The 22,123-nt window shown below is 41.7% G+C and overlaps 1 pseudogene; it reads left to right on the plus strand.

Moving 5' to 3' along the window:
• Positions 1-22,123, plus strand: part of LOC142150801 (uncharacterized) — a 712,033-nt pseudogene that overhangs the window by 256,373 nt on the left and 433,537 nt on the right.

Below are 22,123 nucleotides of genomic sequence, written 5' to 3' on the forward strand. Positions count from 1 at the left end.
GGAGTACCCAGGAGTGGAGTGATTGGCAGGCTGCAGTTAAGAAGAATCCTAGGTCAAATGGTCACAAGCACAGATGCAAAATCCAGAGACAAGCGAAGGGTCAGACACACAGGCAGAGAAGCAAAATCCGAAATCCAGGCAAAAGGTCGAGGTCAGAAGAGAAGGGTCACAGGTCCAAGAACAAGCAGGGGTCAAAACACGGGTAGTCAAATCCAAGGTAGCAAGAACCAAACGGATAGCACAAGCAGGCAGCAGGACTGAGGACAGAACGCTATAACCGGCAGTGAGGCTGCAGACCTCACTGCCTTAAATACCAGTAGTGGCCAATCAGAGCCTAGCTCTGAAATCACATGGGCAGGCTCAACCCTACCACATTAATCAGCCCACAGGCTTGTGGGCGCTTCTGCGCATGCGCCCGGCTGTTCCCGGCTGCCGGGACGCAGCGCCCCTGTAGTTAGTGCCCGACCGTTGCCCTGGCAGGAGGCAGGAAGTGAAGTCTACAGGAACCAGGTTAGAGTCACGGCGGTGCCCGCGGCCGCCGCGACTGCTAACAGTATCTGGGTGCTTTTTATTACAGCATTCCAGGTGTGTTCATGTAAATGTACTGCTTCCCATCGGTTGATATAAAAGTGATCATGGGTGCTATGTTTCACCTACTCAAAATCTGTACACATCTTAAATCTCTTAAGCCCGATGTGGCCTTTATATGAGAAACCATTTGGTCTTCTTTACAGGATCAGAGAAAAAAATAAATAAGACTGCGCTAGGTATATCCCATATTATATATATTACTAGCTGCGTGGCAATATAAATGCCCGTATATATATACAAAACAAAAAGACTGATGTTGTGCACTTACCCTTAACACTGCATATATGTGTGTATCTAGCAAAATGAAAACATGAGGTACTAGTTCATATTTTGATCGAAACATTTAAGCATGCTTACCAGCATCAAGGGCACTTTATTATATGCAGGTCATACACTGACCTATATGCTTTAAACACCATTAAAATGCAGTTAAAATCAGATGCACTCACCTCCCAGGTATAGGGGCTTACATCTAGCAAGGGCAGCTGGCTTGTGAGCCACACCCAAATGTGCCTTAAATAGGATTGATAGACAGCTGCTATGACAACATAAGACAATATTTTGAGACAAAAACAGAGAAAAAAAATAGAGAAACTACTTTGCGAAATTCCTGGATCAACTAATACATTTTGGCACCCTATATGAAAAAAAAAAGAGGTGTGGCATCCTCTTTCGAAGGAACCTGCAGTATAACATTACAAACTGGTGGTAGATTTCTCCTTTTAGATGTTATGATTAATACTGAAAAGGTTACTCTTTTGAATATAGATGTCCCAAACTCCCCAAATCTAGATTTTTAATTATATGTAGCTATTTCAACACTATTGATAACCCCAACTAAGACAAATCACACCCATCGCCCCATCTTACCGATTCCCACTAGCAGCATATATACATCTTATAAAAAATAGGCATACCGTCACTGATCATCATCATCACCATTTATTTATATAGCACCACTGATTCCGCAGCGCTGTACAGAGAACTCACTCACATCAGTCCCTGCCCCATTGGGGATTACAGTCTAAATTCCCTAACTTACTTACACACACACACACACACACACAGACAGACAGAGAGACAGACAGAGACTAGGGTCAATCTTGATAGCAGCAAATTAACCTACTAGTATGTTTTTGGAGTGTGGGAGGAAACCGGAGCACCCGGAAGAAACCCACGCAGACACGGGGAGAACATACAAACTCCACACAGATAAGGGCATGGTCGGGAATTGAACTCATGACCCCAGCACTACGAGGCAGAAGTGCTAACCACTAAGCCACCGTGCTGATGCTTGGAGGCTGTGTAATCCCACTGACAAAATGTACACATTCTACTTCTATGTTCAGCACACTTTTTCGAGGATTGACTATAACCTGATTGATAACTAATGATTCCCGTGCTACTTATTTTCAAATGCCCAACTTAGACTCAATTACTCCAAGAACAAATTTTATAGATGGGGAAATAAATGGGGTAAACTCCTTTCGAACATGGTTAAAACACAGAAGCAACTGTTGTTGTCTGTACCAATGTTTTTTCCTATTTTTATTTACTTGTTTGATTGTTTATCTAAGCAGTGTGGATTGTTCAATATAACTGATCTGCTGTATGTACTCTGCAACCACTGCTATGTTTGTAATATGCTTTTCTAAAAAATTCAATAAAAACCTTTTGAGTTAAAAAAAAACAAAACACAGAAACAACGCCGACAGATATTGGTCATAAAAAAAAACATACTACATGTTTTAGATATATCATAATAGATTATATTGTCTCTGCATTTCATACCTATTATGAACAACTTTACACTGCCACCCCAGATGTTCCTTCTTTACACCTTAAAATATTACAAGATGCCATCACTTACCTCAGTTCAAAGACAGTTGCTAAACTCCGACATAACAGAGGAGGAAGTATGATTTACTATTTGTTCACTTCAAAATAATAAATCACCAGGGCCTGATGGATTCAGTGCTGAATTTTATGAAATGTCATGCCCATATATATATGACCCCTTTACTTATTACTTTGTACCAAAAATTGCACAAAGAATGCCCTCCTTACCCTGCTTTTAATCATGCTGATACCAGAGACAGGAAGCAGGAAGTATTCACATGGTTTGAGGATACACAAGACATGGTTTGAGGATTTCAGTGTGGAAGAACTTGACTGGCCCGCATAAAGCCCTGAACTCAACCCCATTAAACATCTTTGGTATGTACTGGAAAGGAAATTGCAAGCCAGGCCTTGTTGTCCAATATCAGTGCCTGACCTCATAAATGCTCTACATAATGAATGGGCACAAATTTCCACAAAAACACTCCAAAATCTTGTGGAAAGCCTTCCAAGAAGAGTGGAAGCTGCAAATGGGGGACCAACTCCATATTAAATTATATGTATTTGAATACAATGTCATTACAGTCCCTGTTGGTGTATTGCTCAAGCGTCCGAATACTTTTGTCCATATAGTATACAGTTATTTAGGGGTCCAATTTCTTAAAAATATCCACCAGTTATATTCCATTAATATGGTGTTGCTTATTAAACGTGTTATGAAGGAAATGCATAGTTGGAATTAGGGATGAGAGCACTCAGATTTATGAAATCCGAGCCCACCCGAATGTTGCGGATCCGAGTCGGATCCGAGACAGATCCGGGTATTGGCGCCAAATTCAAATGTGAAACTGAGGCTCTGACTCATAATCCCGTTGTCGGATCTCGCGATACTCGGATCCTATAAATTCCCCGCTAGTCGCCGCCATCTTCACTCGGGCATTGATCAGGGTAGAGGGAGGGTGTGTTAGGTGGTCCTCTGTCCTGGTAGATCTCGTGCTGTGCTGTTTAGTTCTGTGCTGTGCTGTGCTGTGCTGTGTTCTGCAGTATCAGTCCAGTGGTGCTGTGTGCTGTGCTCTGTCCTTCTGAGGTCAGTGGTGCTGCTGGGTCCTGTGCTGTGTCCTGTTCAGTCCAGTGGTGCTGTGTTCTGTGCTCTGTGCTTCTAAGGGCATAGTTATTTCCCCAATATTCCCCTGTGTTTAAAAAAATAAAAAAAAGTTTTTTTAAAAAATACCAAAAACAACTTTAATTTTTTTTAATTACCACAAAATTTGCACAACCAATCCTGCAGTATAAGCCCATTGGTACTGCAATATTACCAAGTTCACACATTCAGCAGTAAAAGTCCAGTGGTACTGCAATATTACAAAGTTTACACATTCTGCAGTATCAGTCCAGTGGTGCTGTGTCCTGTGCTCTGTCCTGCTGAGTTCCGTAGTGCTGCTGGGTCCTGTGCCGTGTCCTGTTCAGTCCAGTGGTGCTGTGTCCTGTGCTCTGTGCTTCTAAGGGCATAGTTATTTCCCCATTATTCCCAAGTTTTTAAAAGATAAAAAAAAAGTAAAAAAAAATAAAAAATTAAAAAAAAATAAAAAATATATAATAATTATAACCAAATTTGCAAAACCAATCCAGCAGTATAAGTCCATTGGTACTGCAATATTACAAAGTTCACACATTCTGCAGTATCAGTCCAGTGGTGCTGTGTCCTGTGCTCTGTCCTGCTGAGGTCCGTAGTGCTGCTGGGTCCTGTGCCGTGTCCTGTTCAGTCCAGTGGTGCTGTGTCCTGTGCTCTGTGCTTCTAAGGGCATAGTTATTTCCCCATTATTCCCAAGTTTTTAAAAAATAAAAAAAAGTAAAAAAAAATAAAAAAGTAAAAAATAAATAAATAAATATAATAATTATAACCAAATTTGCAAAACCAATCCAGCAGTATAAGTCCATTGGTACTGCAATATTACAAAGTTCACACATTCTGCAGTATCAGTCCAGTGGTGCTGTGTCCTGTGCTCTGTCCTGCTGAGTTCCGTAGTGCTGCTGGGTCCTGTGCCGTGTCCTGTTCAGTCCAGTGGTGCTGTGTCCTGTGCTCTGTGCTTCTAAGGGCATAGTTATTTCCCCACTATTCCCAAGTTTTTTAAAAATAAAAAAAAAGTAAAAAAAAAAAAAAAAATTAAAAAAAAAAAAATATATAATAATTATAACCAAATTTGCAAAACCAATCCAGCAGTATAAGTCCATTGGTACTGCAATATTACCAAGTTCACACATTCTGCAGTATCTTGTGCTACATATAATGGAGACCAAAAATTTGGAGGATAAAGTAGGGAAAGATCAAGACCCACTTCCTCCTAATGCTGAAGCTGCTGCCACTAGTCATGACATAGACGATGAAATGCCATCAACGTCGTCTTCCAAGCCCGATGCCCAATCTCGTAGTACCGGGCATGTAAAATCCAAAAAGCCCAAGTTAAGAAAAAGTAGCAAAAAGAGAAACTTAAAATCATCTGAGGAGAAACGTAAAGTTGCCAATATGCCATTTACGACACGGAGTGGCAAGGAACGGCTTAGGCCCTGGCCCGTGTTCATGACTAGTGGTTCAGCTTCACCCACGGATCTTAGCCCTCCTCCTCCTCCCCCCCCTACAAAAAATTGAAGAGAGTTATGCTGTCAGCAACAAAACAGCAAACAACTCTGCCTTCTAAAGAGAAATTATCACAAATCCACAAGGCGAGTCCAAGGATGTTGGTGGTTGTCAAGCCTGACCTTCCCATCACTGTACGGGAAGAGGTGGCTCGGGAGGAGGCTATTGATGATGTAGCTGGCACTGTGGAGGAACTTGATGATGAGGATGGTGATGTGGTTATTGTAAATGAGGCACCAGGGGGGGAAACAGCTGATGTCCATGGGATGAAAAAGCCCATCGTCATGCCTGGTCAGAAGACCAAAAAATGCACCTCTTCGGTCTGGAGTTATTTTTATCCAAATCCAGACAACCAATGTATGGCCATATATAGCTTATGTAAAGCTCAAATAAGCAGGGGTAAGGATCTTGCCCACCTAGGAACATCCTCCCTTATACGTCACCTGAATAACCTTCATAGTTCAGTGGTTAGTTCAGGAACTGGGGCTAGGACCCTCATCGGTACAGGGACACCTAAATCCCGTGGTCCAGTTGGATACACACCAGCAACACCCTCCTCGTCAACTTCCTCCACAATCTCCATCAGATTCAGTCCTGCAGCCCAAGTCAGCAGCCAGACTGAGTCCTCCTCAATACGGGATTCATCCGAGGAATCCTGCAGCGGTACGCCTACTACTGCCACTGCTGCTGTTGCTGCTGTTAGTCGGTCATCTTCCCAGAGGGGAAGTCGTAAGACCGCTAAGTCTTTCACAAAACAATTGACCGTCCAACAGTCATTTGCCATGACCACAAAATACGATAGTAGTCACCCTATTGCAAAGCGTATAACTGCGTCTGTAACTGCAATGTTGGTGTTAGACGTGCGCCCGGTGTCCGCCATCAGTGGAGTGGGATTTAGAGGGTTGATGGAGGTATTGTGTCCCCGGTACCAAATCCCCTCGAGATTCCACTTCACTAGGCAGGCGATACCAAAAATGTACAGAGAAGTACGATCAAGTGTCCTCAGTGCTCTTAAAAATGCGGTTGTACCCACTGTCCACTTAACCACGGACATGTGGACAAGTGGTTCTGGGCAAACGAAGGACTATATGACTGTGACAGCCCACTGGGTAGATGCATCCCCTTCCGCAGCAACAGCAACAGCTGCATCAGTAGCAGCATCTACAAAATGGCTGCTCATGCAAAGGCAGGCAACATTGTGTATTACAGGCTTTAATAAGAGGCACAACGCTGACAACATATTAGAGAAAATGAGGGAAATTATCTCCCAGTGGCTTACCCCACTTAGACTCTCATGGGGATTTGTGGTGTCAGACAATGCCAGTAACATTGTGCGGGCATTAAATATGGGCAATTTCCAGCACGTCCCATGTTTTGCCCACACCATTAATTTGGTGGTGTAGCATTACCTCAAGAGTGACAGGGGTGTGCAGGAGATGCGCAAAATTGCTGGACACTTTCGGCATTCAGCCAGTGCCTACCGCAGACTAGAGGCACATCAAAAAAGCATGAACCTGCCCTGCCATCACCTCAAACAAGAGGTTGTGACGCGCTGGAACTCCACCCTCTATATGCTGCAGAGGATGGAGGAGCAGCAAAAGGCCATTCAGGCCTACACAGCCACCTACGACATAGGCAAAGGAGTGGGGATGCGCCTCAGTCAAGCGCAGTGGAGACTGATTTCCGTGTTGTGCAAGGTTCTGCAGCCATTTGAACTTGCCACACGAGAAGTCAGTTCCGACACTGCCAGCTTGAGTCAGGTCATTCCCCTGATCAGGCTGTTGCAGAAGCAGCTGGAGAAAGTGAGGGAGGAGCTGGTAAGCCATTGCGATTACACCAAGCATGTAGCTCTTGTGGATGTAGCCCTTCGTACGCTTTGCCAGGATCCGAGGGTGGTCACTCTTTTAAAGTCAGAGGAATACATTCTGGCCACCGTGCTCGATCCTCGGTTTAAAGCGTATGTTGTGTCTCTGTTTCCGGCGGACACAAGTCTACAGCGGTGCAAAGACCTGCTGGTCAGGAGATTGTCCTCTGAAGAGGACCGTGACATGCCAACAGCTCCACCCTCATTTTCTTCCACATCTATGGCTGCGAGGAAAAAGCTCAGTTTTCCCAAAAGAGGCACTGGCGGGGATGCTGATAACATCTGGTCCGGACTGAAGGACCTGCCAACCATTGCAGACATGTCTACTCTCGCTGCATTGGATGCTGTCACAATAGAAAAAATTGTGGATGATTACTTTGCTGACACCATCCAAGTAGACATGTCAGACAGTCCATATTGTTACTGGCAGGAAAAAAAGGCAGTTTGGAAGCCCCTGTACAAACTGGCTCTATTTTACCTGAGTTGTCCCCCCTCCAGTGTGTACTCGGAAAGAGTTTTTAGTGCAGCGGGGAACCTGGTCAGTGAGCGGCGAAGGAGGTTGCTTCCTCACAACGTTGAAAAAATGATGTTTATAAAAATGAATAATCAATTCCTCAATGAAGTACAGCACTGCCCTCCAGATACTACAGAGGGACCTGTGGTTGTGGAGTCCAGCGGGGACGAATTGATAATGTGTGATGAGGAGGAAGTACACACTGTAGGGGGAGAGGAATCAGAGGTTGAGGATGAGGACGACATCTTGCCTCAGTAGAGCCTGTTTAGTCTGTACAGGGAGAGATGAATAGCTTTTTTGGTGTGGGGGCCCAAACAAACCAATCATTTCAGCCAAAGTTGTTTGGTAGGCCCTGTCGCTGAAATGATTGGTTTGTTAAAGTGTGCATGTCCTATTTCAACAACATAAGGGTGGGTGTGAGGGCCCAAGGACAATTCCATCTTGGAACTTTTTTTTTGGCATTATATGACCAATCAACAGTCGTTTGCCATGTTCAAAAAGTAAAACCAAATTTTAAAAAATTCAAGAAATTAAACCAAAAGTAAAATGCCGTGTCATAATTTAAAACAAGAGTTTTTGACGTGCTCTAAAACTACTGTATTGTTGTTTATATTTTATAAACACTACACTTGAAAGCTTGAGTCTTTCAATAAAAAAGTAACTGTCCATTGCACGAATATTTGCAACAGGGACAATTTTAGGGTTAAGAAAGCCAACTGATAACACTTCGACGCTGTCTGTCTTTATAAACACTACACTTGGAAGTTGGAGGAGGTATTGTGGCCCCGGCACCAAATTTACTACCGGGGCCACTCCACTGTGCAGTCCATATTTAGGTGTATGAGATATTAAACAACGGTGACAGTTGATGCCCAATTTTTTAATTATATTGTGGCCTCGGTACCAAATTGTGTACCGGGGCCACCACACTACGCAGTCCAGATACTTGTTTGGTGGAATTCAGACCAGTTGAGGGTTTTATTATTATATTGTGGGGACCACTCTATCTATACCACACTACAACTCTATACCACTCTATTTCATACTTTAATTCTATTTAATACTTTAATTCTATTTCATACTTTAATTCTATTTAATACTTTAATTCTATTTCATACTTTAATTCTATTTAATACTTTAATTCTATTACTAATTACCATAAAGAGGAACAAAATAAACCAATTTTACCAAAAGTATAATATGACTTAGACTTACAAACACTACACTTGAAAGATGGTGCCTTTAAATGAAAAAGTCAGTCTTCATTGCACGACTATGTGCAACAGGGACAGTTTTTTGGTTTACAAAGTCAACCAATAACACTTGGACCCTGTCTGTCTTTAACATACTTGATGGGATCTCAATGACGAATTGTCTGTACCATGTTTGGAGGAGGTATTGTGGCCCCGGTATCAAATTGGGTACCGGGGCCACCCCACTACGCAGTCCAGATACTTGTTTGGTGGAATTCTGACACGTGGAGGGTTTTTTAATTATATTGTGGCCTCGGTACCAAATTGTGTACCGGGGCCACCACACTACGCAGTCAAGATAGATAGATGCGTATCATAGATAAAGTACATTCAGTGGTGTGGGGCAAATTGAAAAATATTCAAAATGCACTGACATTATCAAAAACAAGAGGTTGTCACACGCTAAAACTCCAACATGTATATGATGGAGAGGATGGAGGAGCAGCCGTATGTGTAGTGTAATGCAGACCTGTTGAAGGTTTTTTATATATTTTATTGTGGTGCCCAGTGCCCACTCCTCTACGCAGTCCAGATACATTTATTGGTGCGAATCATAAAAGTTCAGGGTTTTTAATATATTGTGGTGACCCACTCCTCTACGCAGTCCAGGTACATTTATTGGTGCGATTCATAAAAGTTCAGGGTTTTTAATATATTGTGGTGACCCACTCCTCTACGCAGTCCAGGTACATTTATTGGTGCGAAGCAAACAAGTTGATGGTTTTCTTATTATATATATTGTGGTGACCCACTCCTCTACGCAGTCCAGGTACATTTATTGGTGCGATTCATAAAAGTTCAGGGTTTTTAATATATATTGTGGTGACCCACTCCTCTACGCAGTCCAGGTACATTTATTGGTGCGATTCATAAAAGTTCAGGGTTTTTAATATATTGTGGTGACCCACTCCTCTACGCAGTCCAGGTACATTTATTGGTGCGATTCATAAAAGTTCAGGGTTTTTAATATATATTGTGGTGACCCACTCCTCTACGCAGTCCAGGTACATTTATTGGTGCGATTCATAAAAGTTCAGGGTTTTTAATATATATTGTGGTGACCCACTCCTCTACGCAGTCCAGGTACATTTATTGGTGCGATTCATAAAAGTTCAGGGTTTTTAATATATTGTGGTGACCCACTCCTCTACGCAGTCCAGGTACATTTATTGGTGCGAATCAAACAAGTTGATGGTTTTCTTATTATATATATTGTGGTGACCCACTCCTCTATGCAGTCCAGGTACATTTATTGGTGCGATTCATAAAAGTTCAGGGTTTTTAATATATATTGTGGTGACCCACACCTCTACGCAGTCCAGGTACATTTATTGGTGCGAATCAAACAAGTTGATGGTTTTCTTATTATATATATTGTGGTGACCCACTCCTCTACGCAGTCCAGGTACATTTATTGGTGCGACTCATAAAAGTTCAGGGTTTTTAATATATATTGTGGTGACCCACTCCTCTACGCAGTCCAGGTACATTTATTGGTGCGATTCATAAAAGTTCAGGGTTTTTAATATATATTGTGGTGACCCACTCCTCTACGCAGTCCAGGTACATTTATTGGTGCGATTCATAAAAGTTCAGGGTTTTTAATATATTGTGGTGACCCACTCCTCTACGCAGTCCAGGTACATTTATTGGTGCGATTCATAAAAGTTCAGGGTTTTTAATATATATTGTGGTGACCCACTCCTCTACGCAGTCCAGGTACATTTATTGGTGCGATTCATAAAAGTTCAGGGTTTTTAATATATATTGTGGTGACCCACTCCTCTACGCAGTCCAGGTACATTTATTGGTGCGATTCATAAAAGTTCAGGGTTTTTAATATATATTGTGGTGACCCACTCCTCTACGCAGTCCAGGTACATTTATTGGTGCGATTCATAAAAGTTCAGGGTTTTTAATATATATTGTGGTGACCCACTCCTCTACGCAGTCCAGGTACATTTATTGGTGCGATTCATAAAAGTTCAGGGTTTTTAATATATATTGTGGTGACCCACTCCTCTACGCAGTCCAGGTACATTTATTGGTGCGATTCATAAAAGTTCAGGGTTTTTAATATATATTGTGGTGACCCACTCCTCTACGCAGTCCAGGTACATTTATTGGTGCGAATCATAAAAGTTCAGGGTTTTTAATATATATTGTGGTGACCCACTCCTCTACGCAGTCCAGAAAGATACCTTGTTGCAACGTTTTGGACTAATAACTATATTGTGAGGTGTTCAGAATACACTGTAAATTAGTGGAAATGCTTGTTATTGAATGTTATTGAGGTTAATAATAGCCTAGGAGTGAAAATAAGCCCAAAAACTTGATTTTTAAACTTTTTATGTTTTTTTCAAAAAAAATCCGAATCCAAAACCTTAAATCCGAACTGAGACCTTTCGTCAAGTGTTTTGCGAGACAAATCCGAACCCCAAAAATAACGAAAATCCGGATCCAAAACACAAAACACGAGACCTCAAAAGTCGCCGGTGCACATCCCTAGTTGGAATAAACTTCCACTGTCTTACATGGGTTGGCTCAACCTGCTGAAAATAAGCTTTCCAAAACTATTATACCATTTGCAAATTTTATCTATAACATTAACAACTGCTGATAAGGTGTTTATTAATAGAGAGTTCTGCAAGTTTAACTGGCATAGTAAACTCCCGCGCATTAGGTTAGTCAAACTTCAGAAGAATCCGTCTGATGGGGGTGTTAACCTCCCCAATCTTAAACTATACAAATACGCCAGTACTCTACAAGTCATCAGAGACTCGCTACACTCCACATAGTCCTCCTCAAATACTCTTGTGGACTGTTCTTTTCTAAGTGAACTAGATCTCATCTCTCTCCTACACACACAAGGCTGAGTTATCCCAAGATGTTATGGCTAATCCACTGTTAATGTCCTTCTGGAGGGCATGGAAAGCTATATAGCAAAAATACAATCTCAGCAGTTGTCATTCATTGATTTTATCACTAATAAAAAAAACCTGCATTGCAAGATGGCAAAGTTTCCTTCTTCTCATGGAGTAGAATGGGAATATGCAATTTCTGCTCTGGTGAATTTGAGAGAGCACAAGCCTTTGACCATTGCCCAACTAATGGAAACATACAGATTCCACATAGACTTGCATCTCTTCAGGCTAAAAACTATGACCTCTTGGTATAGAAATCGCTCTCCTCCTGTGATTGGGACAATGACAGAGATGCAATTTAAAATTTTAGCGCCTGGGGCGACATAGAAAACTGCTGCCCCCTAGCCCTTAATTTTAACTAAATTAACCTAAAATATTCATATTCTCTCGCACAGCCTTGGCCAATGAACTTTACTATTATCTAAACCTCTACATGAGTGGGGGCTATTTCCTTACACTATAAACTCCTTTGATCCACATTTAACCATAGCACTGTTAAATTGGGTATCTTACACTGCCTGAACATTTTCCAGAATGTCACCTTGGAACAGCTTCTCAAAACTTTATCTTACTCTTGTTCTACACTCACAGTGAGTTCGTACAGAGAGCTGTTTCTTAATATCTTCTATCATGGTTACCCATCCCCTCAGCGTAGGCAAATCATGGCTTTATCTGACACTGATCCTTGTTTGACATGTGGCTCTTCTGGAACATCCTTTGTACACTGTATGTGGGAATAGCACAGTAGTGTGTACACTCCAGTGATGAATGAGGATTGTTCCAAAGCCCAGATCATCATTTTATGTGATTGTTCAGCAGAACTACAAATCTCGATCAGCTATGGAACTACGTCCTTCCAATCCTGCAGTGTGTATGTACTCATGACTGTCTGTCCAGACAAAGAGTTAGCAACTTGTCACCTTGTCTGTGTTGCTAACTCACTGCTGTTTCCTTCAGCTACACAGTGCTAAATGTGGAGATGTTGCCTATTGCAACCAATCAGATTCTAGCTATCATTTTGTAGAATGTACTAAACAAATGATAACTAGAATCTGATTGTTTGCTATAGGAAACATCTCCACTTTTCAAACCTGTCAGAAACTCGCAGCATGATAAATTTACCCCTAAGTCTGTACTGCAAGGGAATCTATATATTTTTATTTTACCTTTGTATTTGTGTAGTATAAATTATAAAGATATGCATTAATAATATCCTTGTTATATGACATTACCTGGTTTTGATAAAACAAACTAATTTGTGGGGTCTATTTGCACCCACTTGAACTCCAAAAGTTATAGTTCTTGATAATTGTTTGCATCAAAGAAGTTAGATCAAATAAAGTTCGGCTTTACTTTAATGTGAAAATAGCTGCCCCTCCAGAAATTTAGTAGGTGCTCATTGCACACAACTATATATATATATATATAATTTTTTTCTTCAATAAAGTATTTTTTATTGAGATTTTTAATACAAAACAAAGAAAAAGCATACAAATAACTAGCTATCTACATCCTCTATCTAATCTTGTTGCTTGTATCAGCGTGAGTTTCAATCGTGTAGATCACACAGCACACAACAATATTTAGCGGTGGTGTGGGCCTAATGAGATTTAGAGACATGTATATTTAATGTTTAAAAACTCTTCAAAGGGGTTGAATCTGGTTATTACTTAGTAAAGATTCAAATATGTAATGGCATATAGTTTTTCACACTAACTTTTTGTACTATTTTAAGCTCCAGAAACATGATTCCAAGACAACTGTATACACATTAAATGTTAAGCAAAAACTAGATAAAATATGACATTTGACATATTCCATATTTTTTTTATAATTATTTTTAAGACAGCTAATTGAGCTTTACCCCTCACCTCTCTGAAAAGGTAAAGATTACCAGTGATTCCTATATTTTTCTTTTTCTAAAATAAGTGTAGATCAAACTGGACAGAAATCTTTTCTGACCAGAGGTATTTTTTTTAAATAAATTATTTATTTGTCAATAATTTTTGTGCTGGTTCACATAAAGATGTGGGAGAAACAAATGTATATGGGGGTAGAGTAATTCAGGAAAGGATTAGTGAGATTACCTTAATTTACAATGATGTTTAGTCATCTGATATGAAGTGCATAGTGCATCAGGACATTTGATATAATACATTTGGGACCCAACAAAGGCTCAGGTTAGCAAACAAGTTATAGAATGCTCAGTGTGATACCTTTTTCCAAACAGAAATATATACAGCCAGTCTTTTACTGATTTGGCTGACTAGGTTGAATCAAAATGGCAAATGTCAGATTTCACAAAATCAACCCATCATTCCCATATCATATTACATTTTTGGTCACGGTGTTGGATTTTATGGGTGATATTTTCCATTTGCCTAATCTCCAGTACTGTTTAAGGCCATTCCTTCATACTCATAGAATTGTTTGTGAATCTGTTTTTTGGAATTACAGCATTTGTTGCATATATAGATTGTAAGCTCCAATGGGGCAGGGACTGAATAATTATATAGTCTCTGTAAAGTGCTACATAAAATGTATGCGTTATATAAATAACTTAATAAATTTAAGATATGTAGAAGGGTTCTTTTCTTATAGTTGGCGATGAAGTCAGAATCAGCTATACAAATCTGAGAATTTCTCCCAATAGGGGAGGATGTCAGGACAAGTCCAAAATTTATGACAGAAAATGTTCCTTTGCCCAGACTACATCTGTTGCTAATAGTAAGGAATGCTCTATTAAATTTGGACCCCTATACCACCTAGTCATAATTCTGCAATTGGTTTCTTTCATTTTGGAGCAAGTGAAGCATTAGCGTAAATATTTAGTTCTATTTAGCTTAGGACAGGTATCTGCCCATGTCACATTCCCAGTATCTGGTAAATTAATCAGGCGAGCCATTTTCATTTACAATCAGTGGTAAGAATAACATTAATATGAAATACAATTTAGAATTATCTCTGACACATAGTTGCTGCATTCTAGCCATAGGTCTACTGAGGCGCGAGGAAGGGTTCAGGTATCTTAGGAAGCATGCTAATTAGTCCAACTGAGTTGCTGTTGTACCCTGGAAGTATCTCCAAGCCTGAATCTCTTTAGTTTATGTTCCATAAAGGATCATTCTATCCTATCAAATGCTTTTTCAGCTTCACACAAGAGCATCATGGGAATGTTGTGGTCATATTCAATTAAATTGTTTTAATTGTATTTTCCCTTGCTATCTAGATACAAATCCAACCTTGTCTAAATGTATGAGACCAGGTAGTGCCAGCTTTCGGTCAGTTGACAATTTGTGCTTCAAGTGCACATTCAAAAGTGACATTGTCTGTAACTAGAATGTAAGCTCTCATGAGCAGAGCCCTCTGTTCTAGCCTTTTCTTTACAAAACAATATAATTTTTGGGGCTGTAAGTATGTAAATATTGGTGTTTGTAGTTATCATTTATTTATATAGCGCCAGTAGATTCCATAGCGCTTTACAATTGGGAACAAACATTAATAAAACAATACTGGGTAATACATACAGACAGAGAGAGAGGTAAGAGGGTCCTGCTCACAAGCTTACAATCTATGGGACAATAGGAGTTTGAAACACAAGGGAACATGCTACATCATATTGCACATTGCACCAGTTAGAATGCAAAGGTGAAAAGTATTAATTGAGTTGTGTGATCAGTCACACAGCAATGTTGGTCAGAAGGTTGTTGTCTTGTGTTAGCTGTGTAGAGGGTGATAATAGGGTAATCTAGTGTAAGGAACTCCCTAGCCAGCACAATAAAACTCGGAGTCTACTCCGAAAGCCTGGTGTTCGCTGGAGCCCCTAGTGGTGGGGACAGACTTGGCTGCAGGCTGACAGAGGGTCGAGAATCGTATACCGGCTAAGGAGAACCCAGGAGTGGAGTGATTGGCGGACAGCAGCGTGGGGTTCAGGCAGAGTAAACCAAGGTCAGAGGTCACAAGCACAGGTACGGAATCCAGAGACAAGCGAAAGGTCAGGGGCACTTGCGGAGGAGCAGAACCCGGTTTTCAGGCAAATGGTCAGGGTCAGAAGCGTAGGTTCAAGGTCCAGGAACAAGCGAGGGTCATACACGGGAAGTCATTTACAGGTTTTAACACCAAGCAGAGAGAGCACAAGCAAGCAGCAGAACTGTGAAGAGGACGCTATAAACGGCAGTGAGGCTCAGTCCTCACTGCCTTAAATAGTACAGATGGCTAATCAGGACACAGTTCAGAATGTGTCCTCAGCTGCAGTATAATGGATATGCAGAGCCTGCAGCCAATCAGTTCTACAGAATGCCAGCAGTAATAAAGCTTAACTCAGCCTTGATTGGCTGAACCTGAGAGATATGCATGGCTGGCCCTACCTAAACTTGTGGGCACGCGCCCGGCTGTTTGACAGCTGGCCGGGCGCGGAGTCAGAGAGACCAAGGCGCCCCAGTTGTTGCCCAGGCAACCGGGACAGAAACCGGCAGTGACGCCCTGGTTGCCGTAGCAACGGCCGGGACGTCACTAGGAGAACCAAGAGAGTCGCGGCGGTGCCCGGGGCCGCCGCGACCACTAACACCTAGGGAGCTTAAGATGCTGGTTGAGGAATATCACAAGCTTGTATGAAGAAGTGGGTTTCCAGAGAACACTTGAAGGTTTGAAGACTAGAGAAAAGTTTTATTGTGCGAGGGAGCAAATTCCACAAAGTGGGAGCAGCCCGAAAAAAGGCCTGTAACCAGGAATGGGAGGATGTGATGAGAGTGGAAGAGAGACGCAGATCTTGTGCAGAGCAGAGGTGTCGAGTTGAGAAATAGTTTGAGACAAGTGAGGAGATCCACGGTGACTCAGTTTTAGCACTTCTGCCTCACAGCACTGGGGTCATGAGTTCAATTCTCGACCATGGCCTTATCTATGAGGAGTTTGTATGTTCTCCCCGTGATTGCGTGGGTTTCCTCCGGGTGCTCCAGTTTCCTCCCACACTCCAAAAACATACTAGTAGGTTAATTGGCTGCTAACAAAATTGTCGGGTGGGTGTGTGTGTATTTAGACTGTAAGCCCCAATGAGGCAGGGACTGATGTGAATGAGTTCTCTGTGCGGCGCTGCGGAATTAGTGGCGCTATATAAATAAATGGTAATAATAATGTATGTTGGTGCAATTTGGTTGACGGCCTTTTATGTTAGTAAAAGAATTTTATATTGGATTAGTTGAAAAACAGGCAACTAATGTAGAGACTGACAGAGTGGCTCAGCAGAGGAAGAACAGTTTGCAAGGAAAATCAATATAGCTGCTGCGTGCAAAATAGATTTTAGGGGTTCAAGTCTGATTTTGGGAAGACCAGTAAGGGGGGAATTGCAATAGTCGATGCGAGAGATGATGAGTGCATGAATTAAGGTTTTTGCATTGTCTTCTGAGATGTGGATTCTGGATTTTTTTTTCTAGATGTATGTAATATGATTTAGATATAGAGTGGATGTGGGGAACAAAGGATAGTTGTGAGTCAAGGATTACACCTAGGGAGCGAGCTTGCGGGGTGGGATTTATGGTCATGTTATCAACAGAAATATAAATTTAAGTCAGGCAGGACGCTTCTGTTTTTGGGTGGGAATATTATTAATTCAGTTTTTGAAAGATTGAGTTTGAGTTAGCGAGAAGACATCCAAGATGAAATGGGAGAGACAGTCAGTAACGCGAGACAACACAGATGGTGAGAGATCAGGAGAGGATAGATAGATTTGTGTATCATCCGCATAGATAAGATATTGAAATCCAAAGGAGCTCATTAGTTTTCCAAGAGAAGTGGTGTAGATAGAGAATAGCAGAGGACCTAGGACTGAGCCTTGTGGTACTCCAACTGATAAAGGAAGCGGAGCAGAGGTGGATCCAGAGAAATTAACACTGAAAGAGCAATTAGATAGGTAGGATGAGAACCAGAATAGGACAGTGCCTTCAAGACCTAGGGATTGTAGCGTTTGTATGAGGAGAGTGGTCAACAGTGTCAAATGCAGCAAAGAGATCCAGGAGAATTAGAAGAGAGTAATGACCTTCAGTTTTTGCTGTGATCAAATCATTGACAACCTTGGTCAGTGCAGTGTCTGTGTGGTGTTGAGTGCGAAAGCCTGACTGAAGGGAATCCAGTAGGTTGTTTGCTGTAAGAAAGCGTGTGAGGCAAATGTAGGCTTTTCTCTCGAGAAGCTTGAAGGGGCATGGGAGCTGAGAGATGGGGGGGGGCAGTAATTTGAGAGTTTGGGTCAGAATTTTGTTTTTTTTCAAAATAGGAGCAATCACTGCATGGGTGCTACAAAAGAATTGAGCTGTCTGCTTGTCGAGGGAGATGATACCATTTCCAGTCTGATCTTATCTATTTTGTCCTTGAAATAGGAAGAAAGGTCCTGGCCACTGATGGTAGTTGAGGATTTGGGGTGGTGGATTTAAATGTGTTAAAAACACATTTGGGGTTAGAAGCCTGAGCATAGAAGAGAGATTGGACGTATGTTTGTTTTGCAGTGTCCAGAGAATTTCAATAAGAGTGGTATATAACAGTATATGTTATGAAATCATTAGAGATACAAGATTTACACCAGTGACGTTCTGCTTTCCGAGAAAGGAGAACGTTTTTGTAGAGTTCGTGTTACTTTAGTATGCCACGGCTGGCAACGAAGTCTACGCAGAGTATAAAGAGTCGCTGGAGCCCCTTGATAAAGGGCAGTTGCTAGGGTCTGGTGAAAATGAGGTACTGCCCTATCAGGGAAGGAGAATGTAGAAATTGGTGAGAAAAGGTGTTGCATAGAGGTGGAAAACTGTTGAAAATCAGTAGAGTTAATATTCCTGCAGGTGTGAGGAGGCTTGGAAGAGTTTGACACTGGGGAGAGTAAAGAACTAGGGGTCAGCGAGTAGCTAATAAGCTGATGATCCGAGAGCTGGAAAGGAGTGTTAAGGAAATGAGAAACTGAGCATAGTCTAGAGAAAACATGATCAAGATAGTGGCTATTCTGATGAGTAGCGGATTCAATCCACTGAGAGAGGCCAAGTTAGGATGTTAGAGAGAGTAGTTTGGAAGCAGCAATGGAGCGTGGATTAGCGATAGGGATGTTGAAATCACCCATGATGATGGTGGGGATGTCAGCGGAAAATAAGTGAGGGAGCCATGCAGAGAAGTGTTCAAGAAATTGTTGCTGTGGTCCAGGGGGCCCGATAGATGACAGCAACACTCAGAGAATGGATTAAAAATCTTAACAGTATAAACTTCAAAACATGTGAAAGTGGGGGCATGGGACATTTGGTAGAACTGTAAACGTGCACTGTGGGGAGAGAAGTAGTCCAACCCCACCTCCTGGTCTGCCTCCAGGTCTGGGGTGGTGGGTTTACTGGAGACCACCATGTCAAAGGGCTGCAGGTGAGGCAGTGTCTGATTGCGTGTGCCATGTTTCTGTTATTGAAATAAGGTTGAGGTTGTCCGAGAGGAAGAGATCATGTATGGAGGTAAGGTTACAAACACAGCGTGCATTTAAAGGGCACATTTAAAAGGACTTTGGAAGAGAGGGGAGACAGGTGATGCGTTTGAGGTTTGCTGGATTTCTGTAGCGTTCAGATATGTGTGTGTGGGAGAAGTGAGGGGGACCTGGATTTAGTGATATCACTAGCTAATAGAAGCAGGGAGGAAGAAAGATAGGAAAGATGATGGTAAGATGTGTGTCCTTTTAGTTTTGGCGATGGGGTAAGGCTGTTATAACTATTGAATTTAAATAGGACAACAGTTCATGAGTGTTAACTAGAGGTGAGTGACGTAATGAATGGGAAATGTGGACAAATGTTTGTGTTGCAGGATGGGTGATATAGTCCTAAATATAATGTCATGAATGGAGAGGAAGAAAAATTATTTGGCAAACATCGGGATTTGAGTAAAATAGCAAAAAAAATTAAGGAATTAAAAGAATCACCTAGTTGCAATAGCCTGTGCAATCAGAGAAGTAGTGCAGAGTGAGACTGCAGTAGATGTAGTTTATTCCAGGATGTCTGGATAACTTGGAGTAATGATCTGGGAAGCCATGTGGGGGAGTGGGTGGAAGTGGTGAATGGAGAGTAAAAAGGTACAGGCGATGTAGTAGCTGAGTTCTTGCAGAGTCATGAGAGAGGAGAGTGGTTCAAACTCAGTTTTATCTTTTCATACTTGTGATGGCAGAGAAAGCCTTGAATAGAATTGAAAGTGTACTGATGAGTTAAGAGGACTTAGCTGTACCATGGGTAGGGAGTGGATGAGCAAGTAGTACATCAGGCTGATTAAACAGAGGGGATGTTGCAGGGAAAATAAACTGACAGATAAAACAAACTTCCATGAGGTGAGAAGAAAATAAGAGCAGAGTCCAAAACAGTCTTCATGCTGTGTGAAGCCTGTAGCCAGGGAGAGATGGAACCATCAGGGGTAGATTATGGAGTTTCATGTGAATATGGACTGTTGTCCTTGTGTAGCTGTGGTAATAGGCAGAATGTTCTTCTCATTTGCTAATGTTTAAGTCCGGTATAACTCCGAATTATGAGATTTAAATTTTTTTACACTTGTAACTATACACTTAGAACTATGCAGACTAGCTATTCAGCCATTCTAAGCTAGGCACCAGGAGTGTAACTAGGTGTATTAAATGTATAAATGTGTATTTTAAAGTGTAAGATGTAAAATGTATATGTGTAAAATAAATGTAGAGTACTCACCCTATACTGGGTCTGCAAAGGCAGCAGGAAGCCAAGTCCCTAGTTGTAGCTCAAAGTGCTTTAACTAGCGACAGAGCAGGGACTGCTTGCCCGGGATCTGGCTGCTCGCTCCTGGTACTATTTTCATCCAGGGTCCCTGGAAGTAACTTTGGGCTGGAGATTTAAAAAGATAAATTTCTCGCCCCAGGCAGAGAGGCACCAGGGGAGAAAAGTAGGCAGAGCCCCCCCTCTCCCTGGCAGCTCATGGACAGGGCGGGGGGAGAGTATATAAAAAGGCTCTTTTTGTATTAAAAGTGGTTCTTCTTGTCTCATCTGACCTAATCACTGGTACATTTAACCAGTGAAGAACAAACAAACATCAATTGCTTCAAAGACCTGTTTGAAAACTTCTATATGCTGAATCCTATGACCAACAATAGCTCTAATCCGTTCCTGGCTGTTCTGAGGTTTGGACCCAGCATCACCGATCTGCCGCTACCCAGCAATTCTGGCCAGTGTGATAGGCCAGGTGGAATCCATCCACAGCAACCCTGATCCATAGGAAGAGATCAGGGATACCAGCCCGAGTACACCTGTTACATCAGTTAACCAGAAGAAACCCGGTTCTGGATGCCAGTAAGGAGCTCAGTGGTGGCAGCATTGTAAGCCCCTCCTGAGAGAGACACAGAGAGAACAAGCTCTCTCTAGACACTTAAATATTAGCCTGAGCACTTTATAGCATTCTACTGTAAAACCATCAGATCCCAGGCTTTTTCCTCATGGGGGTGTATTTAATGTCCACAATTTTGGTAGTGGGAACTTTTTAGTAATGGTTTCTATACTATTGTGTAGAGATTGGTCCTGTGGTAGGTTCTGGATCAGCTGTTGTAGTACAAGTCAAAATAATATGATTGAAAGGCTGTAGCTGCATCCTCCAGCCATTTGTCAATTAAATGAGAGATGTATGTTGTTGTGTGCCAGTCTTTCAAGCAACTAGACAACAGCTTTTCCAGATTTCATCACAACAACTGTATCATATCACCCAAGGCCAATGATTGAAGCAATACAAGAGCTATTTCATGGTCTCCCAAATCCAGTCATCATGGGGTCCTAACATTACAGGTATTCCAGATCACAACTGATAAAATTAGGAGCACCCTTGGATCAGCCAGTAATGAATAGACCTGTGCTCCAGCAAGGAGATATTGATAACATACACAGCTAGGGTCCATGAGGCCTGGATTTGTGAAACACTGGTCTAAAGGAACAACATCACACTTTCGTCTGAGGGAGCACATGGAGGTACTATCTTAAATGTATACTGCAAATTTAACAGGGATCTTTCAGCTTGGAGGCTAGAAGTTTAACTGCCCTCTGTGGTAAGTGCTCTATAAACAAAGTGCAAACATTCATTAACTAGAAATGTGCGACAGATGTCTAAATATGCTGTGAACCGCCGCATTTTAGTAGACTCGTGACATTTTTTTTAGCTAAGCAGCAATACAAACCAACTGTTATGTTCTGCATTTGTATCAGGTAAAAGTGCCATTATGGAGGCCTCGAAGCTTCTCCAGTGGTCACTTCTTGGAGGCCAATAATCAGTGAGGCGAGTTTCAACATTATTTTCAGCCTTGTGTTCAAGAAGGGCTGTGAGATCTTAGTCCTGCTCTTTAGCAATTAAGACTGCTTTTTGCAGAGCCAGGAAGTTAGAACTCAGTGAGCAACCATACTGCTGTATATTAACACCACTCCCACCTTAAGGCCATTTTATCAGAATAGGAGTAGATCCTGTAACTTAACTGCACTGACCCATATGTGAATTCATGAC

The sequence above is a fragment of the Mixophyes fleayi genome, chromosome 4, assembly GCF_038048845.1.
Source record: "Mixophyes fleayi isolate aMixFle1 chromosome 4, aMixFle1.hap1, whole genome shotgun sequence".
NCBI lineage: Eukaryota > Metazoa > Chordata > Amphibia > Anura > Limnodynastidae > Mixophyes > Mixophyes fleayi.